The sequence below is a fragment of the Syngnathus floridae genome, chromosome 19 (assembly GCF_059516105.1).
Source record: "Syngnathus floridae isolate MCC-2025c chromosome 19, RoL_Sflo_1.0, whole genome shotgun sequence".
Classification (NCBI taxonomy): domain Eukaryota; kingdom Metazoa; phylum Chordata; class Actinopteri; order Syngnathiformes; family Syngnathidae; genus Syngnathus; species Syngnathus floridae.
The window spans coordinates 3,966,158-3,987,195 of NC_142431.1; the positions used below are offsets into that span (position 1 = coordinate 3,966,158).

The 21,038-nt window shown below is 37.0% G+C and overlaps 1 protein-coding gene and 1 long non-coding RNA gene across 4 annotated transcripts in view; one reads left to right on the top strand and one right to left on the bottom strand.

Annotated features, from left to right (window-relative positions):
- The first annotated feature begins 1,744 nt into the window (after window positions 1-1,744).
- The window catches only part of LOC148381715 (protein FAM177A1-like), a 36,179-nt gene continuing 16,885 nt past the window's right edge, over window positions 1,745-21,038 (top strand). For all 3 annotated transcript variants that reach the window (XM_088362422.1, XM_088362425.1, XM_088362423.1), the window contains exons 1-2: window positions 1,745-1,827; window positions 3,017-3,094. The gene's annotated coding sequence lies outside the window, so the exon portion shown is untranslated. The remainder of the gene's footprint in view (window positions 1,828-3,016; window positions 3,095-21,038) is intronic.
- Window positions 2,139-21,038, bottom strand: part of LOC148381716 (uncharacterized) — a 33,688-nt gene continuing 14,788 nt past the window's right edge. The window contains exons 3-6 of the long non-coding RNA XR_015854453.1: window positions 19,329-19,428; window positions 15,523-15,711; window positions 13,529-13,652; window positions 2,139-3,066 (exon numbers count right to left, since the gene is read on the bottom strand). This is a non-coding gene — a long non-coding RNA (uncharacterized LOC148381716). The remainder of the gene's footprint in view (window positions 3,067-13,528; window positions 13,653-15,522; window positions 15,712-19,328; window positions 19,429-21,038) is intronic.

Sequence of the window (21,038 nt, forward strand, 5' to 3'; positions counted from 1 at the left end):
AAGTGTTTTTGTTTTTCCTATATATTATATTATACAATACATATTTTTTGTGACAATACTGTTGTATTCAAAACAAAATGACCTTTTCCCGAGTGTTTTTGTTTTTCCTATATATTATATTATGTTATATTATATTATATTATATTATATTACTGTACGATATTATATTATATTATATTATATTATATTATATTATATTATACAATAATTCTTTGGCTCTGTACTCATTACTTTGAAGGAGTGTGTCTTTTTAGCATTCACTTTCATTTTCCTAAATCCAATACATGCCATTTTAATCAGTATGCTCATAATGGAATGCTTTGGACGTACCAATACTGAATAGCCACCCACAAAAGGTTTTTTATCTCACTTCATTCGAACACGTGAAACAGAAAGGGTACAACACTTCCACAATGTCGTTCCCAGTAGGACGGATGTGTCAAAGTGCTAAAATGCCAGTGTGGATCTCTTAATGATCACCCTGATCAGTTGTGTTTCATTCAGAGTGCTCCCTTCAGGTGCAGGAACAAATTGACCCAGTGAGAAGTGCTTTTTACGGGTAACATTTTACGCTTAACAACCCTAATTACCAACTGTGAAAGTTCACCTTCTCAAGCCTTTCAATTAAAAGAACCCTGCACTCTTGGGGGTGGTGAAAACGGTTGAGCTAGCGAATAACATGGTCAGCGACTATACTGTATGTGTGTATGGTACATCAGAAGAGCTAATGATGAAATGTTCTTCTTGCTAAGCTCGCTGAGAAAAAACAGGCAGCAGGATGCTTGACACCCGAAACCTCTGTACTGGGTCTCGCCATGGGAGGGCAACGCATCGACTGTGACTAATTGAGTGTTTGAGTGCTTTTCTGCCTTGTGGTTTCGAAGAATCTACTACGTAATAATCCTCTTAGACTTAACCGTATTCATATTGTTTGAATCCAAACATCAGATATGATAAAATGATAAGAACGCAGCATTGATATGAACATCGGGATTGATGCCGGTTGCAATATTCATGATTCCTGTTTCGTTATTGGTCTTGTCCTTTGCAATCTTCCTGTTGTTTATTCGTCTAGTACATTGTTTACTTTTTGTACTCGGCATGCTGTTAATGTTCCTACTAGTGTGCTTATATGGAAAAAAAAAACAAATATATCAAAAATAAAAACCAAATATACACGACCGTCTCAGAAAATTTGAATATTGTGATAGTTCTTTATTTTCTGTAATGCAATTAAAAGACAAAAATTAAATTAATAAAAGGCTTGCAATATTTCAGTTGATTTGTAATGAATCCAGAATGTATGACAGTTTTGTTTTTTTAATTGCATTACAGAAAATAAAAAACTATCACAATATTCTAATTTTCTGACACAGTCCTGTATGTATAAGTACAAAAATAGGTCAATACAAAAAAGATTTAAAAATCTAAAATATATAAAAAATAAATAAATGTGGAAATAAATATAAATCCAATTAAATATCAATTTTTGACATATTTTAGATTATATTTATATATACACGTATATTAGTCATTTTTCTATTAGATTTTTTTTCTATTGTTTTTTTAACTTTACATTTATTTTATTTTTTTTATTTATTTTGGGCAGTTTCAGTCCTTCATAATATTCTGTGTTCTGCCTGCTAGTTAGTTTTCTCTCTGCCCACAGTTTTGCCTAGTTAATTGGTGGGCGGAGACTATGAGTTAGACCTGTCTTGCAGTTAAGCGTGGGTGGTATTTAAGTGCAGCTCCAGGGAAAGGAAGTTGCAAAGAATGTGAAAATCAGATTAGAAGGAAGGTGGCACAAGCAATCGGCGGGCGAATGGGGTAAGCTGGTTTTATAGACTGGGTTTAACAACATACCAGTTAGAATGGTGATAAATGTGAACAAGAAGAAACAGTCCAGGATGTTATGAAGCAATGTAAGACATGAGAGAGAAAAATGACAGCTAATTTGTGACCTCTGTAGAGAAAATGTATCAAAGTTAAACCCTTTAGAGAATAATTCAAAATAAAGTGTTTGAATTGCACTTTTATTTACTTCCTGTATAAATATTTGTATTGCAACTTTTCATACAAATTGCAACTCAAAGAGCTTTACTGTTGAAAGAAAAAATATAAATTGGACAACAAACAAATTGATTTATAACTTTATTTGATATTGTAGTTTACATTCCTAGCCAATATGTAGCAGAAATGCACCATTTAATGGTTTACCAACTCCCCAAAATTCACAAGAGGAAGGAAATTGCCAGTATTGCCATTTTGCTTGTCGCCATAACTCTTGTTACCTCACTTTGTTTCCAGCTCGTCGATACAAGAAGTGTTTAAAGGTTTATTTTCCGCTAAGACAACCATATCAGTCCAGTAGCGATCGATTGAATGCCCTGTGAATATGGTGACCTGGATGAATGAGAATATCCAAAGGCGTCACAAAACAACATTACAGAAGTGCTTAATTTTGCCTCACAGATGAGCAGATTTCATCAGTCCATGCACATGTCCTAGATTGGACAGCTCTACCCTGAGTGTTAGCCTAAAGCTTCAAGTCAAGAGTTAGCTTAAATCAGGGGTGTCAAACTCATTTTTTTCACGGGCCACGTTGTAGTCAGCTTCTTTCGGAGGGTCATTATGAGTGTCAACCCAAATAAATGTATGAGCAACTCATTATATACAGTAAAAGCTACAAAACAGACAAATAACTCATTTTCAAATCAGATGAGGAAAAACTGGTCAAATATTTAAAAAAGATATTAAAAGTGAAGACAATTTGCAATTCTTGTTATGACACATGAATTTGATGCACAATTTGTCTTCACGGGCCACATAAAATGATGTGCCGGGCCGTATCTGGCCCCCAGGCCTTGAGTTTGACACCTGTGATTTAGATTCTACCTTAACAAATATCATTTAACTGTTTATGGCTGGGGCCTGCCAGCATTCAAGCTAGAGCCACCCAATCTAGATTTCTTCTGTTGAAGCAATCAATTTGAAACGAGGCTCTGATCACCAACAGCTCCCGGGTGTACGCCCCCCGTGTTCTCTCCACCCAGCTCAGCACATTTCCTTGGAGAAACAAACAGAAGAATCACAGGTATGAGCCAACTCAAGCAACAGAAAAACTCAAAACATTACAATTTAAAATTCCACTATTATCCAAAAAGCAACAATTATTGATGTGGTCCTGCACAAAACATTGACTTTTATTATTAATCTTGATCTAAATGAAACCAATTTTTCTTCTGTTGGTCGACAACACAGTAAGCACAGAAGACTACCCCAAAATGAAAATTGTGTCAATTTTATATTTGACAACCTAATATAGATTTTGCAAATCCGGACCGTCACTATCAATTGGATTACAAACAAGCAGCATGAGAGGAAGCAGGATGGATGGTAGTGTGAGGAAAGCAATATCGATCCTATGCATTGTCTCGTTAATTTTGCTGGAGGTGTGGATTCCTTTTGATCGATATCTAGTGAATGCATCTTTATTCTTCTGTGTAACCTATTACTGTAGGTGAAATTCCAGGCCGGCAGTACAATTAGAGTTCTGGAACAGGCAAGGCCGATCGATAGAATAGATGCACGATCTGTGCGGCAGGAAGCAATAAGTAGTCAAAGGCACAGGGGCGTATTCTTCCATGGCTAAAGGGTAACCTGGGTGAGTGACTTCCCCTTAGTCAACGGCAAGCATGATTCCCCAAAGCCCGGCTTTAATAAAAGGAACGGGTCTCTGAAGACTGGACTCAATATGGTTACCAGATCCAAGGTCATTTTCATTTAACTGATGCTATTTTAAAGGTAACTGCTGGTGAATTTGACTGTAATTTACATTACCGTATTTTTCGCACTATAAGGCGCACCTTCGATGAATGGCCCATTTTAAAACATTGTCCTTATATAAGGCGCACTGGATTATAAGGCGTATTTGAGAAAATTGGAGGTTCTTAGGTGCACCTTATAGTGCGGAAAATACAGTAAATTTGAGAGGACGCATGAAATAGAAATGAGAAAATAAGATGGAATTCATTTAGAGGTGTGTAAAGTTTAGGGTGCAGTAATAAATATGAATTATTTGTCACAAACCTGTTTCCAGTGAAAAGCACTTGGAAGAGGAACAAGTAAAGAAATTATGGCAGCAAACCTCAAGCTTGCCGGTAGTTATTTCCAGATATGTGGAGCATAAAAAGTTAAAAGACAGCAAGTTTTGTTTTGACGCCTTCTACAGAAAGATAACCTGCCCCAGATGATCTGTGGAATTTTCATAATCAAAATCAGATCACAAGTGTGTTTTGGGCTGGAACCACAGCAGCGCTAACTAAAAGAATTTGTCAAGATGCAAAATGCTACTGTCGAAAGGGAAAGACATTCTACTTTATTTTTGTATTTTTTAAGGAACAGACATCAAGCAGTCTCTGCTCTTTAAGTCGGAAAATAAAGTTCTTAAAGGCACCAGAAATCCCCGTTTAGTTAGATGAATAGTATTTTGTGTCTAATGCAGCAATTAGATCCGATAATTCTAGGAAGGAACGTGTAAATTGCTGCAGTCTGTATTTATGTGCATGTCATTCAAGTCTTAAACAAATACACTTTCTATGCTTTGTTTTGATTATGGAACAGCCACACTTCCAACATTGTCATCAGTTGCTGGAAAAGTTGCTGGCTCTATTTTTTGACTTGACTTGATATCCTTGGTGTCTGAATGGTTGCTTATAGTGATTTAAAAGTTTCCAGCACTTGCCTTGTAGAAGTTATGTTTGTTTGCAGGATTTCATCTTTTTATAAGCCCGTAAAGAAAATGTCAAGGTAACAGTGAGATACTCCTTATGTATTATTTATTTTATTTTTACAATTTCATATTTCCATAAGCCCGTAAAGAAAATGTCAAGGTAACAGTGAGATACTCCTTCTATATCATTTCTTTTATTATTTATACATGATAAAATAAATTATGTGTATATATATATATATATACATATATATATATGTATATATATGTGTATATATACGTATATATTTTTTTTTCCTTTTTTTTTTCATAAGCCCGTAAAGGTAACAGTGAGATACTCCTTAAATATTATTGATTTTATATATATATAAATTATACAAATAAATAAATTTTATATATATATATAAATAATATCAGCATTCAACCAGCCACAATTCTACAATGCATGCCATCACTCAATATGATTTAAGGTCAATTTACTCAGTTCTGAGAGAAAGCACTCTGCCAATCAGCGCGACTTCACTGTAGTCCCTCATGGCCTTGATTATCATAATAATGACGATTGTAATAGAATAGCATAATCATTGGAATTTGGAAAAAAACAATGTCATGAGAGGTGATTAAGCTAATGGCTTCTTCATGGTTTGCTGTGCAGTGATGTAAATGTTTCCATGTCATCAGTATATTTCTGTGCTGAGTAGTGATGACAAAACGGCAATTCTCGTTGACATATGTGCAGCTGAAATCTTCCCGGGTATATATTCATATCAGCTGTTAGCATATTGCGCTGTCCTTTCCTGACAGTTTGGTTTTCAAGTAAATGGGATGACTATAAATCACTAATAAATAACACGGGCCAAACTAAGATTATGTTTTTGAATAATGCCATCGCTATAAATCTCCCATGCTGCTGACTGTACGAGACAAAAACTGTTCATTCTGGGTTGGTAAAAAATTTCCAATTCAGATTACGTTGACGTTGATGGATTATATCATCATTCTGTGAAAATGCAAAATGTCTGGGGAACAATTTGACATTACATAAATAGTTTGGTGCAATAAGTGTAAAATACGTTGTAGACGTTTCCCCTCCGCTTTGAGAAACGGAAGATGAGCTTTGGCACGTCAGAGAATAGTTGTGACTTTAAAAAGACGATTGTGAGGCTTTGTGGGGTTTTTTTCTTTTTTTTTTTTTTTTCTCTGTGTGAATGTGCTCTTACTGCAGGACAATGACGACTGTTGGTCATTTGTATATGGATTTCACTGCTACGTTTGAGAAGTTGCAGCTCTCAAGTATCCACTGCAGCATGAAAAGCAATAAATGGCAGCGCTCACTGTTAAAGTCCACTTACGACCTGTGGGCTTGGTGCTTTATATGTAAATGAGGCTACCTTGGAACTAGTATATTCACTATGCACAAGCATAAATTCTTAGTTCTTCCTCATGCACCTTGCATGGAATCATACAACGTCGGAGTGTCGTGCAGATCAAAACAAAGAACTCAATTTGAATCCATTATGATGGCTGCACGTTGCAGCATCATTCAAATGTGAATCCTTTTGTTTCTTTTTCTTTATCTCCACTCAACAATGACTCTCAAACAATTGCGTAAACACTCTCACTGCTACTATCCGGCAACGGGTCATTTGAAAGTGCAAAGCTTTTCTTTGTTTGTGCTTGTTTATAGCAGCCTTTTTTTTATTCTTACTTCCAATACTCTGATTTAAAGAAAGAACAGTGACCTTGTTTCTTTGTAGCGGAGAGCTGAAGGTAGCTTTCTTTTGCCAGAGATAATGAAACTCCAGTAAATAGTAAATTTACACTCTAGCTTTTCATGCCTCATTCAGTTTTTTTCTACTATTTATGTATTTATTTTGTGTGCTTGCACAAAAGAAAATAATCTGAAAATATTGTATTTATTTATTTATTTATTATCATCATCCTTGGTTTGTCATTTGGAGCCAAAAGTAAAACACTCGTGGCGGTAATCATTTAGATGAGCACTTCGTGGAAGTCATGCAATCCTCCAAAATGTTGAAAAGCAGGATGATGGTTTGACATTTGAGTCTTTTAAGTATTTGACATGCTAACCATTCCACCTGAGTAGGTTAATTGTATAAATATAACAAATCATAACCACACACTTAAACCATTTTCCTGATTGCGGTATGTTAGATAATCAGGACGACTTCTCACAATTGCTTAGGGCGACTAAACACCTTCGCCACAAAGATCAAATGGCTTCGTTCCTTTTCCACTGATACACTGAGAAGTAAACTTTAATGAAGCATTCTGATGGTAAAATAGTTTTTTAATAGAACCATTGGGTTGTTGTAATGCTGCAACAGCTGCTCAGCATGTGTGGTAGACTTCTCCAGCTTGCCAGAGACTCATTAAAAAAAATGTCTCCTTATAACAAAATAATTGGGTCTGGAAAAAAGTATTCAGACACTGCAGGCGTACAATGGAATTCTTTGTAAAACGTTTGTGCCAGCTTGCATCAGGTCTTTAGGAACTTACAGGAAATCACAGAAAAGGAAAGACGACTTTTTCACATCTTGTCAAAAAATTACCTGCTGACTATTTTATACGTATGAAATAAATCCATTTTAATTTAGTAGCATTGGAGCAAACAAGCTTCGATTTTTGTCCGATTAGCGAGGGATCATTTTTAACTCGAGAAAAAAAAAGGCAGTCCAAAGAAAATGAAGAGCTTGAGTACATTGAGAAGACAGGAAAAAAACAAATGGTAAATTATTTATGAGTCTTTTAGCGTATCCAATTGTAATATATTCTATTAATTACCATTTGAGCCATTACCTCTCTGCTTATCATATTTTGAACCAATCCTTATTTGCAAAGTAGTATGGATGAATTATTGATCATCTTTCTTTCGGGTAATTATAATGACTGAAATGTTATTTTGGTGAGACACACCATTTACATAAATAAGCACCTGAACCAGGGCTAATCTAAAATCTGTGCGTGTGTGTGCACGTGTGTGTGTGAGCCGTGTGGGACTGTGATTGGAAGAGCTTTAGACGGCAGTCTTTCAATTATTGAAGCTAAACAACACACTTCCATCACACTTACCATTCTGATCATTAAAAACCTTATGGTGAAAAGTGCCCTAAGCAAAACAGAGGGCAGTGATTCACTCATAAATTTTACATTATCTCTCATGGGTTTTCTTTTTTAATTAAAGTTTTAGTGTCATAGTTTATCAAGGGAAGTGTTTTGCTGTTGTCGTAAACGTCCGTACAGGCTGTTTTTGTTTCAAGGGCTAACGATTTAGCAGAGATTTGTTTGCAGGAAAAAAAAAAAAAAAAGTAAGACAATAGCTTTATAAATATAAAACAAATGTCCAACTCAATCATAACTGAAAGTGACTTTGAGAGCAAACAAACAAACAGAACTTAAGTGAATCAGTTTGGCAAAGGGAGGCATGTGGTAGGCAAGCAGGTGATGGATGGCGACGCTTAGGAACCGTGACTTTTGGGTAAGTGACAATGACACGCATAAAGGCCACCATTACCCGTTTTAAAATGCAGTTAAAATCCTTATCGACCTGCCCGTCTCACTTGCCAATACGCCAGAGCATCACCTCAGCTGCGGCTGAATGGCAGGCGGGGAATGATTTGCATTGAGATGCAACTTGTCGCCTCCCTTCAACACAAACACTTACACTTGAAGATAATCATGCAAGAAGCGTTCGGATTGGAAGTGAAATAGTCGAGCAGGTGTAATAGTCATCTGTGTGCGCCGGGATTGCTAAATTGTTTGGAACATTCAGCACACCTGCAACTTAAAAGTAAACAGAAAGTGAAATCAGCACCTGACATCAATTTGGAAAAATAATTTATCTTTGTAGAATTGAGGCGAAGGTAGGCTCATCTGTAAGTACCGTATTTTCCGGACTATAAGGTGCATCTTCAGTGAATGGCCCATTTTAAAACGTTGTCCTTATATAAAGCGCACCAGACTATAAGGCGCACCATGTCAGATTTTTAATCCAATCAATTTTGGCACTATCTTTCTTGGTGCCAAGAAATTGAGTTGAAGCTTCATGTATCTCTTTACCACCATCTTGCGTCGAGGAACGGAATGTTAATTAGTGCTTTGCCGCCATTTTGTGGCATGTATAGGCAATTATGAATATCAGTGGTGTGAGTTACTTGCCATTAATGGCAAAGCTAGGCTGTTTAATATTTACATTGTATGCATTAGCTGGTGTTACTGATGTTCAAGACAACTGAGAGATCTACTTGAAGGTTGATTTAGGGCCAAATATCTAGGGAGCAAAATGGCATTGGGGAGCTTTAACAGGCTTCCTAGGAGTTGGACAAAGCAAGGAGACCTCAGGCGGACGGCCTCGGGGTTGGAGGTGACAGCCTGGTGGAATATCCCAAGCGGATATTTGAGACCTTGAGGGTGGCCATGCGAGCAATCTCAGGTGGACGGCCTGAGGGCAGGACTGACAAGGAGAAAGGAAGTAGTGCCAGCTGTGAATCATGAAGTGCAGTAGAGGGCAACCGGGATGGCTGCATTGCAACGACGGGGAGGATACCGAACCTATAGTCGAGTATTATCACAAAAGAACCAGGGTGATGTTTCATGGACTATAGAGATTTGATTTGATTTGATTAATTGATATCTTTGTTTCGAACACATCCAAAACAAATAAGATAAAAATAAATAAATAACACTTTAAAATCCCATATATAAGTCTGTACAACAAACAATAAACCAATAAACTGAGAAAAAATAAATAAATAAATTATATATAATATATATACACATAAATAAATAACTCAATAAAGAATATTCGAAAAGGAAGGAGGAAGCATAGCTAGATAGATGATATGATATACGATATTTGCATTTCTGTCTCAAAATAAAACACACTTGAATACATCGTATTGTATAAATATACACAGTACAAGGGAAACATAAACCCGTAGCTGTTTTTTACAAAATAAAAAAGTGCCCTGAGGTAACTGATGAAAAGCCTCCATGCTCCTTGCCTCTCACTGACTGAAAACTGCATTTGCAGGGTTATTCCAAAAGCTTGCATTTAACAGTACAGTAGATGAAATGGATAAAGACTATGAATAGGGATCCCAATCCCCGCGAGCAAGAGCACGACACAAAATGCAAGCGCTCAGAGAAAATCCATAAATGCAAATGTTGTTTTGGATTCGCCGCGGTGGCTGCAGGACACGAGGAACTTCATCGTGTACCTCGGCGAGCTCATCAGTTCATGAAGAGCCGAGTGGGCGCCGCATTGATTCGTGGCAAATGCCTGGATGTTGATTTGCTTATTCTAGGGCTTTTTTTTTTTGATTGTCACATCTTCTTGCTAATGCAAATCCCGCCATTATTCTGCACAACAAGCGAGAATTAACATACCGTAAGAAGGAAGACGGAAATCGATATTCTAATGCTGTTTTACATTTCAGTTTTTATTTTGGCCCAGAATAGGACAAAGGAAATGATGCTGGATTTGAAACTTTCTTTTGTGACGTAAAAACAAAAAAAACAAAAATTACCTAAATAATGTCTGATAATCAGATCTGGGAGCTATGAACCCAAAGTAATCAATTCTAGATTTCCCTAGTGCCTCTTATCACGCCATGCAGTGTTAGTGATGGATGACCATGATTGCACAGATATTTGCTTCTTTATCAAACTGTTTGTTTGAATCTAAACTTTCTCATATAGCTTACCATAATCAGGATCATCATGACTGCTTTAATCAGAGAAATCACATGTAAATGTGGATAATTTTCTTCTGTGGTGTCGTACCAAAAACAGGCATTAATGGATGATTATGTTGGTTAATGCATCACAGACGATCGTGATAATCCCGGATACAATGCAAAGCAGTTTTTGGATGACATCATTATTTTCACCTGTAATGTTGTTTTTAGTTTGGCCTAAAAACTTTCAAATTCGGAGGGTTATCACACACAAACAGGGTGTCAGACCAAGATCATAATTGTTTGAAAATGTTTTTATTTTGCTAGCAATGAGTAGCTAATCTGTGGTATTGCTGCCAGAGCTGGATGGGCTTCATCAACTCAATTAAAATCTCTGGCTCGATTTCCACCATCTCTGTCCCGATTGCAGTTGTCAACGTTGCTAGGTGACAACATGTCGCGCTTGGCGAGAGTGGAAACAACAATTGGGAATTTTCCTTATCTATGGTTTCTGATAATGAGATCATTTATTAAACAATACTTTACATAACTTTTATTCTGAACGGCAAGTTGTTTGTTCGTGAGCTAAAAGTAGCTCCAAGAATTTGTACTGAGGATGAATTGAATCTAGTGATGCGCTGATTCATGCAAAAGCCTTTATTTGATGTAATTCCCCTCCTCTACACATCAATAGATAACATAAACCAATTCTACTCTTCATGAATGCTAATGTCTCGGTGGAGGGCAATGGATGTTTTTTTTTTTTGTGTGTTCATGAATCATTTATACCAGTGGACCAAACTTGGCTGTGTTGTATTTTAAATGTAAGAATCTGGTGTTACATTTAAGAGAACATGTTTTGCTACTATATAAAAACACATTAATGAGTGAAAAACATTGGATTTTATTTGACAGGCTTTGAGATGAATAATGGAAATTTAGATATTGTTGTGTAAAAACACAAAAAGCATTTATCGCTGCCAAGCATCAGACTGATCGTTATTGTTTTCACCGGTGGATTGGTTTGTTTGTTGTTGTTAGTTGGCATGATTACCCAAATGCTACACCGACAATTTCCGTGACATTTTGTGGATAGGTGGCACATGTGAAGAGCAAACAGCCGTTATATCCCATTTGGAAAACATTTTCCCTCATCGCTATTTGTTCTCAATAGATCCGACCTCTTTCCCCATTTTGTTATATTTATTTGGCAGGAAAGACTGTCATGGAATTAGTTTAGAATGCATACTGAAGCAATGAATGCTGAACAGGTGTTGCCGAAATGAAGTCAGACAGATTCGATTTATATTTAGCATCATCCTGCCACGGATGTGTTGCACTGACGTCCGATTATCATCCTGCCTGCAGGAAATCGACAACATTACAACTGTTATCAATATAAAACATTACAGTTCTAATCAAGGCTCTTGTGAAATGATTCACCGCAAATAAATGATTACATCTGACAATGCTCGAAGCGTATCAAACTGCATGTAAAGAGATAAATAACATATGGTTGGAAAAATACCTCCTTTGCAAATGTGCGCTAACAGATGCCGACAGATAGACTGATTTGTTATTTTGGCAGCTTGTGGTCGGCTGCCATCAGGTACCATTGATGAGGTCATTCTGGAAATATTTGCTCGGGTTCTGGTCCTCATCTGTGGAGTTAGCATGTTTTATTATGCCGGGGTGTTTTTTTTCAACCTTTTCCATTAATTATAATGTCTCCGGATTTTATTAGCCATGCTCTTGCGTCATTGTTAGCTAATCAGTCTCACTTTTGTTTTATTGTCTAATTAGCTCCGCCCACAATTTCTTCTGCTGCTCTTTCCATTTGGATCACTGTCGGTTTTGTTGCTTTTCTTTTGTTGGATTTGGCTTCACCTTTCTCTGTTATTTTCAACTCTTACTGTGTTATTCAGGTCTATTTTGCTCTACTGGATACCATCATTTGTCAGACTCTCCAACATCTGTCTCCACAAGGTGACTAGTTTCTAGAAATGTGCCTTCAAGACAGCAGTGAAAAAAAATTTGTGGTTGCAGCCACTGAACAGACCGCAGACAAATTCCATATTGTTAAACATAATACAAGATAATTCAAGTGAGGTATTTGACCCTTCATTCATCTTTGGTGTAATATATTCTGGATTATTTTCAGGATTAAATTACCCAAAAAAATGTTTGGACTAAAATAATTCAAGTCGATTTCGTGCTTTTGCATTAAACTAGCATTTTAAGTGGTTTTAAGAAAAAAAGTCAACACAACCTCAAAGCAAAAAAAGCAGATTTCATTGCATTCCTTCACACATCCAATCCCACAACCACAAATTCATATAAGGGCGCTTTTTAAACCATCTGGTGTCACGTTATATAACACAAACTTCCTCATCCGTCCTACTCAAAGAATGCATTAACCACCAACTCATTCATTTCCACTCCTTGTGATTTAGTTCTGTGCAAGGTTAACAGCTGACAGCAAGTCTTCCATATTAATGACATAAATAAAATCACACAAAATGCCCGCAAGTATACACAGAAGTCGCACGGATCAATCAATATTGATCAGCGATGCCTTGATGTATCGTAACATCTCACACCTGAGACCTTGGCCGGCTTGAGTGATGAGCACATCCGGAAACAGTGCTGTCACTAAAACAATTTCCCTCTGAAATATATAGGAAGGAATTGGGGCACAAACACACACAATGCCGATCCCTCTACAAAAAGACGCGGCAACGTGGCTCTTTTTTCTTCTTTAGCTACAGTAAATGAATATAAACTGAAAATCCGCATGGTTCTTTCAATAACATTGCTGCCGAAACATCTCTTCAACCATTATAAGCGGCTACACCTCAGGCAATACACAAGCTAATGAATAGCCAAAACGGAAACATTACTTTACATCACTATAGCCCTTGTCATGAATGAATAAACATGAGAGGGGTGCATAAATGAAATGTTTACTCATAAATTCCTGCTTCACTCTGATTTTCTCTCTGACATGTCAATTGAACTGCTTTTATTTAAATCAAATGAGAAGGGAGGAGAAAGTAAACAGACACACATCTGGTTTTTTTTTTTTCCGCGTGCTCACATGTTTAAGGACAAGAGGTGGGAATTAAGGCAGGCTGCTCTCCCATCATGCTCCGGGCTGTTTCAGAAGGCTATTTCAGGTCTTCCGTCTTCTTCCCGTGTCTCTTCTCACCATCTGAATGCAGCTGTGGGAGGGTACGGGATTATTTATAACGCCGCATCCTACCAAATTCCTTTTTTTTATATATATTCTCTCGACTTGTACCTCAGTTTGCAGTTTAGCACTTTAAATGAAGCAAAACTGCCTGTCAGATTTCAGTATTAAAGTTGCAAAAATAACCTTAACAGGATACAGCTTGTTCTGTTCAATTTATACAGTGTCACACTTGGTGTGTATAACCCTGAGGGGCTTTTGCGCAAAGAATTATTTTTATCTTCCTTGAAGGGAAAAGAACAGCTTTCGAAAAAAAAACAAGTGATGTATACGAAGAAAATGTCAAATGATTCATTAGTTCGAAGAACTGACGTTATCGCTTTTTGACGGCATGCTAATCACAAATGCAATCGGTGATCTAATAAAATGACGCATCATAAAAGAAAATAATATTCCAAATGTCAAAACAGTATATTTAGAATCAAATTATATTGTACAACAAAACCATCTGCGACAATCAAATTGTGCCAAATGAATATTAAGAGAAACACTCAGTATGCAGCAGGGGGAAAAATAAAAGTAAAATGCTGACGATGACAAAGTCACACCATCTGATAAACATCTGAAAATGAAATATCACACCTCTGTGTTGCCCTTACTGTAAAGTAATTACATCAGGTGGCTGGAATTGATTTATATGATGATACATTGCAAAGAGCTGACCAAGAATGTAAAAAAAATGTTTTTGCCTTAGTGTTTGTTTCACAGGTGTTGGGTATGCAGATGGTGTTGGATTATTTTCTCTTCACACCTTGAATTAAAAAGCATCCCAAAGGTCTGATGTAAGATTAGCTTTTATCATATGGAATGCAGTGTTTGCAATATGTACATAAAAATATTCTTAACTGCTGACTGTGACTATTTGGAATATTACCGTATGTAAACAAATATAAAGACGCTGAATTTTTGTCGGTACGGAGCCACACATCGATTTTAGTCACATCTCCTCATGTCCCAAATCACAGACACAGTTCGGTGGCAGCACCTGGCAGCTGATGGTGAGGCCGCAGCTGCTTTATGGAACACGGCTATTTTTTCACAGCCCCCCTCAGGGGGCATCATGACAAGCTGACCAGAACAGGACATATTGATCAGTAGCTAAGAGTAGAACAGAGCCACCTAAGACTTTCCAACCTGGAGGGGGAGGACAGAACTGGCACTTCTCCCCAGCGAGTGTTGAAGGACTCCGATGGGGTCTTTTGTCTCTACTTTGACAGAGCCCCTCTGCGACTCATTACGGTCAGCCTTGCCTGTCCGCCAAATGGACGTTTTTCGCCCATGTTTTTTTTTTTCTTTCTCAACAGACGGTCTTTCCGACAGCTCTTCATCCAAAAGTACCTATCAAGGTTTAAGGGAGACTTTTGAAGAAAGCAGTCTGCAATCACCCTTCAGTCTGTTCTTCATCCAACAACTTTTTATTCCCTTGGTGAACGTTGTTGGGTCAGGTGTGAACACTAATCTGACTGTGACTAAATCAAACTTAGTCTGAGATAGTTTTGCTGAGAAAGAAGTCAGACTTTGATCTGTTCCAAGGAATCAAGTGATGGTGAAGTAACTAAAGGTCTTAAGAAGCTATGGCTGCAAACATCTTCGGTTTAGTGTGTAGGCTGTCAGAGTGTCATCTTATATCTTCTTTTAACTGCGGGAGGACTATTTTTTGCTCAAGACGTCCATGGATTTCTTTGTTTACATGTTTGACATAGCATTGATCAGCTAGAGCTATTTTTTTTAACCTTTGATCGGCCTACCGGTATTTAAATCCTCACAAATGTATCAGCAGAGACAAAAGCACATTTGAACGATAACATCAGACATGTCATCATTTGAGTTTGATTACTTACGGAAACTCATTTGAATTAAGTAGCCACGGGGAGGTGGGATGTCCCCCAAGAGTACCACGCTTCGGTAATTGTTACCCTCGGATAGTTGCCAAGAGGTTGAACCATGTGCCAGGTTTAGCCGTGTGGGGTTTGTCTCTCACTTGTACACCACCTCATACCGAGGCAGACACTGGCACCGGCTCCGACCATCTGTGAACGATACACCCCCAATCATTCCGGCACAGGAAAAGGGTAAAGTAACAAGTGTGAAGAGAAGTGACGTAGAACAAAGCGTTTTGCATTCCAGGAATACATTAAAATATTTTTCATTTATTTAATTTTTTTATTTTATTCATTTTTTTTTTTTTATTATTATATATATATGATTTATTTATTCATTTATATGCAAGAGGATGCAATAGGTCGCTTTTCTTTGAGCCCACCAGATTCATGTGGATTTGGTAAAGGCCTCAGGACATTTCAATCCCAGATCCCAGTTGAAGTATCTTTTCAGACTCATTGTCAATTCAGAGAAGCTGAATATCTGTCAATTCTAGTCCATCTCAAAACGTGACCTTACTAGATACAGCTGGTTGACTACCAACACGCCTGAGCCACAGTAGACCGACTGCACCCAAAGCGCTCGAGGGAAAGTCAAAGGTAACCTCGATATTCCCTGATGTGCAAACACATTTCATGTTCTCCCTTCAACCCCATGTCCCCATCTCGCACATTACACCGAAAAAAATCCTTTTAAAGAAGCCACACCTGCTTATCAAAGCTGTGGTTTGAAAGCTTCTGATCAGTGGTGCAGATGGATGGCCGCAGAGAAACGGCGAGCTTGACTGTGGAGCAGAGGGGTGCACAGAGAGATGGGCAGTGATGAGCGTCTCTCTGATGTACCCTGTCTCACCCCCATGAAGGAACACCCAGATTCTTGGTGACATGGTGACAGAGCAAGCATTTCTTGTTCTGTAAAGACTTCATTTGTCATTTTGACATACTCTTCCAGAGACTGCTGCTCCTAATTATGCATATATACACGATTGTGTATGGCTCCATAACTCAGAGGCATACCACTGAAATTCACTTCATATTTGCAAATTTTTGTATATGTGTGTGTATATACACATATATATATATATATGTGTATATGTATATATGTGTGTGTATGTATACATACGGGGGGGGTGTATATAGATGTATATTAGATTACCATATTTTCCGGACTATAAGGCACACCTAAAAACCTAAATTTTCTCAAAAGCCGACAGTGCGCCTTATAGTCCAGTGCGCCTTATATATGGACCAAATTCCTAAATTTAAACAGGCCCGAAGCATTGTGTCATGAAATCAATCATAAGTGGCCCGCTGAAGACTCATCATAATCAGAATCATAAAGACTATGGATCATTATTTTGTGATTATAAAGTAATTTGTTGCGTCTGAAGTTGAAATAAAAAAGATAAAATGGAGAATGATTTGATTTGGATTAAAAATCTGACATGATGCATTAATGGTGCGCCTTATAGTCCGGTGCGCTTTATATGAGGACAACGTTTTAAAATGGGCCATTCATTGAAGGTGCGCCTTATAGTCCAGAAAATACGGTATATTAATGTACTTAAATGTAGAATTTCAAAGTTTACTAACCCGTACCAATGTGATAGCATTTTTTTCTCAGTTGGATAAATCCGTGGATTTGACAGACAGAAGAAGTGTATTCACTCAACCAAACACATTTAATCAAGTTAAGTTTGTGTGATTTGCAAAAGAATGAATCTTAGCTGACTGGATCTTTGATTTCTAACAGTGCTGTGTTCAAATCAACTCCATGAGTGAACAGAGAATTGAAGCAACCAGGTGTGCAACTGACATCTGACATTTTACACAAGAATGACGACACAATGACAAACATCATCAAATGTGCTAATTGCCTTGCGTTGCATTCGGTAACCTTTAGCAACAATAATTGAAAGTTTGTGACTTCACTCATGTGGAAGTCGAGTGCAAGACCTCAGCGGTGTTGCTTAGAGCTATATAAACAGCAAATGATTTTCTTGCGTTTGGGTGAGACAGTTTTATCTTGTGTGAGAAGCAAAGACATGAATAAGACCTGCAAATACACCATATACTGAATTATTTGCTCGTTTCCACTTTAACAGCAGACTACCGTATTTGCCGCACTATAAGGCGCACCGGATTATAAGGCGCACCTTCAATGAATGGCCCATTTTAAAACTTTATCCATACATAAGGCGCACCGGATTATAAGGCGCACCTTCAATGAATGGCCCATTTTAAAACTTTGTCCATATATAAGATATACTATACATTTGGCCCGCGGGCCGGACTTTGGACACACCTGCTGTAGTGGCTCAATATTGGTCCATATATAAGGCGCACCTGATTATAAGGCGCACTGTCGGCTTTTGAGAAAATTTGAGGTTTTTAGGTGTGCTTTATAGTGCAGAAAATACGGTATTAAAAAGTTCCTGAATCTCTCACCTGTCTTTTCATCAGCAAATTTGCCACGTTCATCTTTTAAGTCAATCAGTGTGTCATATAATTATTGTCAGCATATTCATTCTCAGCTTTCAAACATCTGTTCAATAGCTCCAAGGCTTAAAATCTACATGTCATTTTATATACCCCCTGCACATCACAAATTTTTTTTTATTAATATATCCATGGAAAATCATATCTAATCCAGAATGATGACCAACTCATAACACAGGGAAGCGTGTGAGATATCCCAACATGAATAATAAAACAGCATAAAGAGAATATTTTTGACAATCGGGATGTAAACACAATTTACTATTTTTGACTTTGCATGTCGCATCTGAGAATTTTGCAATTAAAATAGTGCAAAAATCCAACATAAAAAATTATCACAATGTAGTTCGCTTTGCATCACATGACTAACTCATCTCTTATCCCACAATAGCTGAGATCTTCTGGATGTGAGTCTGTGTTGCATTGTAAAGACTGTGATGCGCCAATGTTGCCCGCAGTGGCTAATAACTGAAGTTAAATGTGTGTTTTTATTTAGCATGTTTCTTCATTCACTCGCACTTGTGACAATGTTGTCACGTACTGCTTATATTATGATAGTGTAGTTGTAAAAAAAGGGACTCTCGGGTATCGTTTATTCGAGGTTTGCTGCTGCCAATACTGGAGCAGCTGAGGATAATAATGTCTGCAAAGTTTTTGTGCCGCATTTATTTTACATTGGAGTGTAGGGAATAAACTTTATTACTATTCCTTCCAAGAAATAGAAGACATTACATGCATCAGGTCTTTTCAAACTGTTTCATAACAAGTTGTACTTATATATATATATATATATATATATATATATATATATATATATATATATATATATATATATATATATATATAGGATATAGTCAATAAAGTGTTAGCATTTCTCGGATTTTATCCATTTTAGGAAAAAAAATCTAGGTGAAAACTTTGTCAAGTGACCCTCAAGCCACAATGATAATGTACAGCATAGGTGTCAAACTCAAGGCCCGGGGGCCAGATACGGCCCGCCACATCATTTTATGTGGTCCGCCAAGACAAATTGTGTATCAAATTCATGTGTCATTACTAGAATTGCAAATTGTCTTCACTTTTAATGTTTTTTTTTTTAAATATTTGACCAGTTTTTACTCATCTGATTTGAAAAGGAGTTGTTTGTCAGTTTGTTTTGTAGCTTTTACTGTATATAATATGAGGTGCTCATAAAGTTTTAGCAAGCTGCTAGCCTGATTTGCTAAAATACAATAAAATATTTTTGTATGTTTGAAGAAGATACCTACAAATCATTGTAAAATTCCAAAGTCCTCAAAACAAGTCCTCCATCCATTTTACTCTCTCCCTAGAGGCTTCGGAATCTTCCTCGTCTGTCATCCTGCACATCTACGGCAACCCAAAGATGAAACATTAATTATCCACATATTGAAGTCGCATGCCACATATCAAATAATATAGATTTTGCTTGTGGGCTGCCATCAGCTATTGGCATCATCATCAAGCCCATTCCCTGAGCATTTCATTGACTGGCTCAACTCAGAAATAGCCCCCCAAATCCAATTACATTAAAATGATGGAGCATAAGGTTAAAGATTTAATCACATTTGATCAAATTATCCCTCCATTGAATGTCCTGCCTTTGTATAAAAGACTACGGGGCCGCATGCCAATTTATATAACTGTGCCTATTGTTAAAATTTGTCTCATCATAAGTAAAAAATGTCCACTATTTGAGGAAATCCATTTTATCATATTGCCAGTAATGGAACTAAAAGCAACGGCGGACTCGTCAAGGTTGTTTGGCGCCAATCTTCTTGCAATTTTAGCTACATCAAAATATGGACAATTTGGACGGGATAAAAAATTGGCAGACAAAAAGGCTGTGAATGCAAACACCAAATAATTTGGTGCCACATACACAAGTCTGATTTGGCGTCAAAGGCAGGACTCTTTCTTTCTTTTTATTTTTAAATCCATATGGAGGAGGCAGATTGAAAACTCATTTAAGATCCTCAATAGCGGTTTTTAAATTGTATGCGGTCGAACAGATCGCACGTGCTTTATGTCAACAGATGTAAAAATGGTGGAGATCACGTTTAGAGTCAGGCTCGACTGTTTTATTGTTGTGACCTTTTCATTTACCTTGCTTTTCTTATTCGCACCCTTTTCGTACTTATACCAAGGAATCACACATGGTAAAATACCAACATATTGTTTCGGCTATACGTGGGAGTGAATAAGACAGTATATGAACAGTTAGTGTTGATCTTGCTGGCATCATTAAAACTGTGGAGATATAAGCAGTCTTCTGGAAGTGAGTTTAAGAATAGCCGACATTAAGAAATTCAGCAGTCATAGTCAACTCCTGCATATTTGCCTTTTAGTACCTGAATATTATTTATTAATATAATTATTAATATAATTTGAATATTTGGGGATTTTTTTGCATTTTTCTGTATATTGTAGAAAATCAATCCTAATTTTTTTCTTATTTTTTTTAATCAACATTTTTTAAGAATATTTTTGCCTTTAAAAGACGAATAAACTGTTAGGTGAGATTCACGTGACGCACCATCTGTGCTGGAGTTCAGAATCCCACAGCTAATCATAGTCTAATTCTTTATTTTAATTCTTAGTAATTCTGTACTGATCCTTATAATCGAGGACAGTCGAACGTGTTGTCATTTTTATCACACTGTGAAAAAATAATGGAAAAATGACTAACCATCTTCCATGTCTGTGTAACCACCTTCAATGTTTTTATAATTCAATATATTGTAAGAAAATAAAAGGTTTATAGGGTGGTCGCATAGAAATCTATTCCATTCACCAATAATGATCTTTGCATCATGCAGCACTGAAATGTGGAGGGAGCGTTACAGAGAACACATTCTTCTGCCAAGTCTCAAAACCATGAATATTATAGTGCTCTAAATATACAGTATGCTTATGCATATATTGGCTCATGTTTTAGAATCCTTTGGATCTTCAACCCA